Raw genomic sequence first — 9692 nt, forward strand, 5'->3', positions numbered from 1 at the left:
GGCCATTTCTATTTCATTAATGAGGTAGTATTAAGAAAGTATGGGAACTCTTTCAGAAAGCAAGAATACATGTATTGACTAAATGACGGAACCTGCTCATTAAATAGTACCTGAACAGCCAAAAAGAGAAAATGCAACCTCAGAAGCTGCCAAACCTGCAACCACAGAACCTCTCCGACTCTAAAAGAATCAATATAACCATTCCATTGCCCATTTTGTGAAGGATTTTATGACTATTTTGTGTATTTTCCTGGCCTTGTTTTTAATTATTTTTTTCAAGAACACCTACATGATAAAACTGACAATTGATAAATTGAGGATTGTATTTAGAGTTCACACAAAAAGTTAAATAGGGAAGCCTATTGTTTGTAGAATTGTAATAACAATCAGAAACACTATTGTTAGAAATAATTTGGACTTGAGACAATTAGAAATAAGTTTTGTTTGTTTGTTTTTGTTTTTGTTTTTAGCCTTAACTTACTATTGGATTAAGATGAAATTGAGTACCACCCAACTTTTTCATTGTTATAGTTATAAAAATATCATATGATTAGAGTATATTTGTGGATAGGAAGGACACAGAAAGTTGTAAGAAGAAGAAAAAATAATAATATTTGGCACAGGAACACCACAAGAAAACGTGTCTTGTGTCTCCAATAGGGCACATAATTTATTCACTCAAGAGTTTGTTAGAAACATATTCTGTTGCATAAATTGCCATATTTACATATGGCATTTTTAGGGTGTTTAGGGGATAAAATACCATGACCAAAGAAACTTGGGGATGAGACTGCTCATTTCTCCTAACATTCTTCAGGTCATGCTCCATCACTGAGTGAAGTCAGGACAGAAGCTAACGCAGACAGAGGCTGGGAGGACACATCATGTTGGCTACAACAACCTGCATCCCATGATATCCCACTTCCTGGTTACCCCTCCACCACCACCACCCCATCCCACATCTGCCCTCCAGCCTCCATTTTGCCTGTAAGAGGGTCCTTGCTCACCCCCCCCCACACACACACACTTTCTGGCTCCACCCCTCCAGCATCCCCTTACTCTGGGGCATCAAACCTCCCTGGGACCAAGGGCCTCCCCCTCAGTTGCTGTCTGCCAAGGCCATCCTCTGCTACATACTTATCTGGAACCAAAGATCTCTTTAGATATACTCCTTGGTTTGTGGTCTAGTCTCTGGGAATTCTGGGTGGTCAGGCCAGCCTATGTTGTTCTTCCAATGGGGTTGCAATTCAGTCCTTCTACCAGCTCCCCCACCAGGTTCCCTGAGTTCAGCATGATGGCTGGCTCCAAGCATCTGCCTCTACATTGGTCAGTTGCTTCCCAGAACTCCCCAGGAACTGCCAGACTTTGTTCCTTTACACAAGTGCCTCTTGACCACAGCAATAGTGTTGGATTTGGTGTGTGCAGACATGACGTACCCCTAGGTAGGCCGTTCCCCAGTTAGCCTTTCATTCAGTTTCTGTTCCTTTTTTTTTTTTTTTTTTTGGCCCAGTTCTTCCTTTGGACGGGAACATTTCTGGGTTTTTTTGTTTGTTTGTTTTGTTTTGTTTTGTTTTGTTTTTGGGTTTTTTGTTTTTAAAAGATGAGTGGGTGGCTCCATCCCTCAACCAGGGGCTGTACCTATTTACTGGAGGTGGTCTCCACAGGTTCTATCTCCCCATTCTGTGTGCATTTCTTCTAAAGTAAATCCCATTGGGTCCTGGGAGCCTCAAGTTTCTCTGGTGTCTGGGACCCTCCAAGGGCTATCCATAGTTCCTCATCCCTTCTGTTACCTGCTTTTATTCGATTTCCTGTCCCTCTGTTCCTCTTTCAAGTCTCCTCCAGATTATGATACTGACACCCTTATTACCCACTCCTCCTCCTTTCTCCCTCCCTTAATCGTCCTGTTCCCCCTCCATGCAGGACTAAAGCATCCACTCCCCCTGATCTTCCTTCCTTCTATGTTCCATATGGTCTGTAGGTTGTATCATATGCACTGTGAGCTTTTGGATTAGTATCCACTTATTTGTGAGTGCATACCATGTGTGTTCTTTTGGTCTGGGTTACCTCACTCAGGATGATATTTTCTAGTTCCATCCATTTGCCTGAGAATTTCATGAAGTCATTGTTTTCAAGCACTATACTACACACGTGTAGGACTCCATTGTGTGTATGTACCACATTCTTCGCATCTGTTCTTCTCTTGAAGGACATCTGGGTTGTTTCCAGCTTCTGGCTATTTTAAATAATCCCGGGATTTGAGAGGCAGAAACAAGATCTTTACCACAAGATCTATGTCAGTCAGGTGCACACAGAAGGTTACCAAGGCAGCCAAGGCTAGAGAGTATGACCCTTTCTAAGATACAAAAAGCTAAAACCAAACAGGAAAAACAAACAAACAAAAAAGAGTATGATGGGTCTACCCCATTATGACTACTGAGGTTTGTAGGGAAAAATATAGATTACATATTCCTATATACACTTCTACATTCAATTATAGTATATTATTTAATTTAAAATTTGGATTATTTTTATTTCAACAACCAAATTTATTAATTCTTTGAGAATTTTGTACAACCTTTTTATTTTCTTTTGTTTTAATTCTATATGATACTTTTATTGTGGTTTCCAGCCTCAATATATTTGATTGTTTTAATTGATTATTTTATTTTTAATCCTCCCTCTCTGAGCTCCTCCCAGGAACACCTCCTCATAATTTTGAGTTTAATGTTATTTCTTTAAACAAATCCTTCAATATAAAAATGGACAGTTAGTTTGCTATATTTTGGACTTGTGTGGGTACTATTTGCATCTTTGTCAAAGGCTGTGGTTTTGTCAAATGTACTTTCTGTTATTTAGCATAACCTTTACTTCCATTTTCATCATGTTTTGATATATGCCTTTATTTTTATGTTTATTAACACAGTTACAGTTTATGAAAAGCAAGTAACAGACCTGCAGGCCTCTCTCTTAGCAGCAGTATTCTCCTACTTAATCATGCTCAGTCTAGCAGGATACAGGGATATTTATATCGATGTCTATATCTCTATCTATATCTATCTATCTATCTATCTATCTATCTATCTATCTATCTATCTATCTATCTATCTATCTATCATCTATCTATTTATCCTCTTTATTTACATTTCCAGTGTTATCCCCTTTCCTGGTTTCCCCAGGAAAATCCCCTATCCTCTCCCACCTCCCCTGCTCCCCAAGCCTACCCACTCCTGCATCATCTTAAAGCTTCTAGGGGCCATACCATTTCTCTATGCAGAGTAGATAAGTTCATCAGACCTGTATTCTTGCCAAATCTCCATGTTTCTTCAGCTGATTAATAAAAGTTAAATTGTGTATGCCTGACCTCTGTCACTATTATATCTTTGACTACTGCTATCAGGTATGAATACTATAAAAATAGAATTTGGTTTAAAAAATTAAGGTATATTTGGGATACAAATGACAGAAGACAGTAAACTTCAAAATGCTGGATGATATGGAATGTAACAGTCCTGTTTACTGTATGTCTTCCTGTGCACAATTCTGTAGATGAAGGCTATGTACTTTTGTTATGTGAATGTGTGTTTTTTTTCTGTGCTGTTCACTTTGTTCAACAATAAAGGGCATCATTATCCTTCTAAATGATAGTGATTGCCTCAGGAAATATGAAACCAAAGTTTAATAAAGAAAGCCATAGCATTATTCAATGATTTGTCTTATGCCTTGGGTCATATTTGAATCTAGCTTCAGTTTTCACTCATAATCCTTAAATAATTTCACAAGTTTTAGGTAAAATATTGGTGAACATACCACATATATCATTAGCTGGCTCTAGTTTTGAAGACGTACAAAATCATAGCACATACCTAGATTTTGATTTGTAACTCAAAATGGATACAAAGTCTGGAAGAGTTCAATATGGGTACCATTAATTATCAGGTTTTTAATTAGGCAAGAAGTTTTTCATTTTCAAGTTGTCATTAAGCAATCACTTTTACTGTATATCTTTGCAAATACTTCAGTACTTAGTGTCATGGGTAGTACTGCCTTTGAAGATCTATGGCCTTGAGTACAGGTCTTAGACTCCTCATGCTCTGAAATCACAGCACAAAGTGTAAGTATCTATCAAGTGAAATACAGTCTCTAAATTTGTGTTTAAAAACTGGTACTTATTACATTATTATTTGATCAGGTTTTTATCACAACAGTCTCATGTAGTTTTTTGTAGTAAACCCAAGGCTAAAAAGTCCTTCAGACTGGGTATTTCAGGAAAATTTCCAATTCTTTGATAGCTTGAGTGAATGATAGTTGTCTGTTCTGTTTGTATTCAGCTTTAGCATAGAAGTTATAATTGTAGATAATGTATACCATTCACAGATGATAGAAACAAATTCCAAAATAGACCACATTTGATAGTGTTAAAAGTGGTATTTGTGATAAACTCTCATGACTCAATCAATACTCCCAATTTCTGAGAAACATTGAGCATATTGCTAATTCATCTAGATCTTATACCTCTAATCCAAATTAGAATTAAAAAAAGTAAAATGCCCTTAGAGTTTTTTTTTTATAAAAATTAAAATTAAATGTTATTTATATATAAATATAACACTCATTCATAAATGAGTACTTGGAAAGATTATAAGTCTTAACAAAAGTTTCATTTGGGAGTCTTATATAAAATTAATAAATGTTTTGCTATTGTTGATATTTTTATTTTAGGAATTTGTCTTTTTTTCTTTTTTTTATTAGATATTTCCTTCATTTACATTTCAAATGCTATCCCCTTTCCTAGACTCTGGATGTCAATAAAATAGCAAAGAGAATTCTTAAACAGATAACACTGTCTATAAGAAAAGTCAGCTGGGTATCACTGAGATTTCAAATTGTGTCTTCTTCACTCCCGGGCATCCACGGAGATAATTCGGGTTAAGGATAAACTAGATTGACAATATTTTAAAAAACAAAAAAAATTTTAAATTACTAATTCTCTTTCTTTACTAATTTTTGGTAAGTATAAACTTTATAATTCCATGATTACATATTTTAATAGCTTTAGACTAGTTCTTTTCCAATGAGAATATAGGCTGTTTTTGACTTATGAATCATGTATACATAATGGATTTGCAAAAGTGCCCATGAAAATTAGGTAACAGTTAGTATATTTTCATGTCATCCTAAAGATAAAATTTAATTTATCTACCTAATTTATAACATTTATATAATATACAACAAAGTATCACATTTAATAGCCTACCATAATAATGAACTAAACTTTATGATAGCAATTTATTATTGAATATGAGCTCTATGAAGAGTTAGGTTATTTTAATTTTGTGTAACATGCATGTCCTCAGGACATAGAAGAATGTCTGTCTTATATTTAGGCCTAGCACATGTTATCTAATAAATATTGTATAATAAAATATAAGGAACATTATAGTATATTTTTTATATTTATATGATTTCAACCTATTTGAATATAATAATATTTTTATCCTATATTAGCATACCTTCTACCATTCTTAGTCATGTATTCATATATTATATTCTTCACTATTTGTAAGAGAATATCAAAATTTATAAAATTATTTGTATCTTTTGTTTTAATATTTAAGTAACTACAAGAAAAAATAATAAAACTAGTTAGTAAAAAGGAAAAATAATTTAGATGATCTTTTTGTGCCTTTTGCCTCAAAACACCTTCATGTGTGCAACTATTTTATAGGTCTATGACACATCAATATGCTTGCTTAGACTAAACAATACCAAATGCACAATATATTCCTTGAAATGTATTGAGTAGGAAATCCAGTAGTAAAATTTGCATAAACTATGCAGAAACAGTTCTCTTCAGGTAAATGATTGTTATAACTTCCACCATCATCATATACATTCAAATACAAGAACCATATTACTCAACCGATTTAAACAGTAGCAAGGAATTTTATGACTTCTCATAGGCATGCATTATTTCATTGTAACTGTCAATAATGAGGATATTTATAGGTCAATGAATTACAAAATGTCCCAGTATCTATAAACTAATGCTTTAAGGCAGAAAGGCAGAAAGTGATATGCAAACAGGATAGCCATAGATGTGCACGTGAGACAAATAGTAGCTTGGAGATCCAGAACATAGTGCATAGGTTTAATCGAGAGTCTTTCCTTTCCTAGAGAGAAATGATGACAGGCAGTGTGGTGAAAATACCCATCTCTGTTTCAGAAATTTCAGAAATAGTTTTTTCCTTAAAGAAATCAATGTGAAAACCTTAAATTTTCTTTCAATGTACCACTCAAAGAGAGTTGAGACATGTTGTTCCCATTGTCAAATGACAATTCTCATGTCAGTGTGTATGTTATGCTGCGTGTACACAGGTAACATTATGGCAAACACCCTTAATTATGTTATTACCTTTTTCTTGATGGTTTATAAGTTCGTATCCAAAAACTAATTTTGTGAACTGTTTAAAATTGTAAGCTTGTAATTTTGTATTCTATTTTGTTTTAAATGTATTTCCCTCTCACTGTGTATCCTGACATCACACTAAATTAAACACTTTACTTTTAAGGATTATTAATGATTCTTCCTGATAAATTATACCATGCTGACAAAACTATACTAATTTACATTTTACATGTGATATTTTGGAATCTACTAATCATAAGCAGACTTGTCATAGCATATTTTATAAATATATTTTCTCATCTGATTACATATTTTAAAAAATAAATAGATACAGTTCTTTACATCAATAGTACCAGGTAATGTGATTAGATAACCAGGGAATATTTGTTTCAGAAACTCTATGATTTAATATTAAATGTCATTCATGTTCAAACATAAAGTTCTATAAGATATGAAAAACAAACTAAGTCTACAGTTAAAATTCCCAAGTTACAGAGAGAAAGGGAGATTTGTGAAAATTTTCTAATTAGCTACTTTGTTTGGTCAGTTCTCAGTATGAGTGTGGGTCATCATCAGGAGCGAGCTCTGTGTGGAAAACAGGGATATCCAAGATGGAAGAAAAAACTGCTCAGCTGGCTCTGCCCTCTCTTCTCCTTCACATACACTCATCAGAAAGCTCTTTCATAGCCATTTCAGAATATTTATTTTTCTGAAAGAAAAAAAAACTATGAATAAAAAAAAACTAACTTTGTACCCAGCTAGTAAAGAAAAAATCCTGTGTCCAGGTGAACTAGCACACCATTCCAGTCTTCTTAAATCTTATCACCTATATCAGGTCAGATGGCAGTAGGCAGATGTTTGCTAAGTCTCTGTTCAATTTGCATTAACTAATACAAAACTGGAAGTTCATAAAATTAACAAAGTCAGTTTAGATGTGCAATTCCAAACACTGTTCAAATTTGATTTTTCTTAGAAATTTGATTATGTATCATAAATTTTATCTAAATGATGAAAAAATACTCTTGTGCAATATTAATTTGGAGATGATAGCTTTTTGTTTATATTTTATATCAGTATCACAACATCATATATATATGTATATATATATGTGTGTGTGTGTGTGTGTGTGTGTGTATACACATCAAATTATCAAACACTAATATCAAAAGAGTAAAAGTATCTAATTCTGGTTTCAATTTTACTTCCTCTGAATTTGTTATAATTTACTAGAAGTACAAACCACTTTCCCATTTTAAAATTATATGAACTTTTTTGTTCTCCTTTCAAATTGTGCATGTATCTAAGAAAAAATAGATATTGAAACAGAATTTTACTTTTGTGAGTGCTTGATAAGAATGTGGTTTTCAACAATCTTGTGAAATGCTCATACAGTTAGGAAGAACTTTGACAAAAGCCACATAGCACACGTTTCAGTCTTCCATTGCTGTATCATGCAATGACCAAAACCCTGTTCCTGTGTTATCAGTTAATAAAACATTTCCTGAACTATTTAACTTCCGTACAAATTCAAACCATTTTTATGTTTTTATCATTTTTCTGTCAACAGTCATATTCCAAAGGGAAACACTATTTACGTGTGTGTTTGCTTTTATTAAAAGCTGTTTGATTTTAAAAGGTGTTGCATGAGCAATTCTGTGTTTGTTCAACTCTAGCCGATATATGTTATTACGGGCTTACTCTGAGTAAACTGCCATCTTGTTTGCTTAGGAAAAAATAAAGGTAGAGTTAATTGAATGAAAACAGCATAGAAAGAATAACAACAGTCCCTTTCTTTATTTGAAATATGTCAACACAGAGATATGAATTTGAAAGTACAATATGTAGCAAAGATTAAAATAGCCTGGGAGATACCTTTTGTTTAAAATGTGGTTATTTACATGCAAGAAATCTATTAATTTTTTGGTTAAATATATATGATTCTTCAGAAAGTTGTTGACTTAACATCCATGGAGGCAGTTAAATCACTGCATTATTGTTGATACTTTAATATGTTTTGTTTTCATTGATTAATTATATTCATACATAACTTATATCATTGTCATAACCATACCCCTTATATTTCAGAAAACTGTATTTCCCAACACTTTGTAGAGAAAATATCTTAATGCTATTAACATTTAAAATTATTTCAAATCCACTTATCAATTATCAATTAAAAATTTAAAACAAGCAGCAAAATTTCAAATTTGAGTAACAGTTGAAAACAGGTTAATTTTGATAAAAATAATTTGCAATATATGTATAGATGAAGTTTGAAGATACTCATTTTCAACATTCTCACAGTATCTCAATTTGTACCGTACCCTACACAAATTCTTTTCAATCACACATTTGAAGAAACCTTCCATCACTAAAATCATTTATTACAATGTAGAGCAAAACTTTTTTTAAAACAAACATTTGAAGAAATGATAATTAATATTATAAAATCAATATTGACCTTTAATTACCTTCTTTAAGTTTACTTAATGCTAAAGTCAACCAAGTAAAGTGTGCTATACTGACATCATGGGAACAAGAGCTTATTCATGGACATCTATTCAGTTTTGTAACCCTATGTGAGTAAATATTGCTCCCATTTTTTTCTTATCGTTCTTTTAAGTGACTCTTAAAATAATGGATCTTATTTAGGCTAGTGTTTGAGTCTGTTAGTGCAGAGTAGAGTTCAAATATTTTTCTCCTGTGTTTCCTCACCTTGAACTGATTTAGATTTCTCTGACAATTTTATTTGGACTTTGCTAGTTAGATAAACTTTTAAAAGATTCCTCAAGAGATAAAATTAAAAATACATGAGTAAAATTTTCCAAACAACAACAATGTTTGTGTTATTTCTTCTCCTTAGTTTCCTTAAGATCAAGGCAAACTATAAGCAAACCATGAAACTTGAAACATCTAAGGTTACTTAACCCACTGCAGAGTTAAGACTTTAGGGTTATTGGTCCAATGTTCCATAAATATGAATGTTTTGTGGGTTGTCTAAGCAACAAATGCATCACTCTTCTGGAGAATTCTCTAGTCTGTGCCATAAGAGCTGCACTTTATCCCAATATGCATTTCTACTGAAAAACAAATTACCCATTTTATGGAAGGCCAATGACAGGTCTTTCCTTAATGTTTATGATAATGAGGAGGAATTCCTAGTGTGTCTTTAATACATTCTTTTCAATAGAATTATATTCTTAGGTTCTTGATCAACTTTCTCATGATAACTTTAGAATTTCATAACAACATGAGATTGAAAACAAAATAAACTCATCCAAAATGC

This window comes from Mus caroli, unplaced genomic scaffold (assembly GCF_978045245.1).
Source record: "Mus caroli unplaced genomic scaffold, Mus_caroli_1 scaffold_12, whole genome shotgun sequence".
Taxonomy (NCBI): Eukaryota; Metazoa; Chordata; class Mammalia; order Rodentia; family Muridae; genus Mus; species Mus caroli.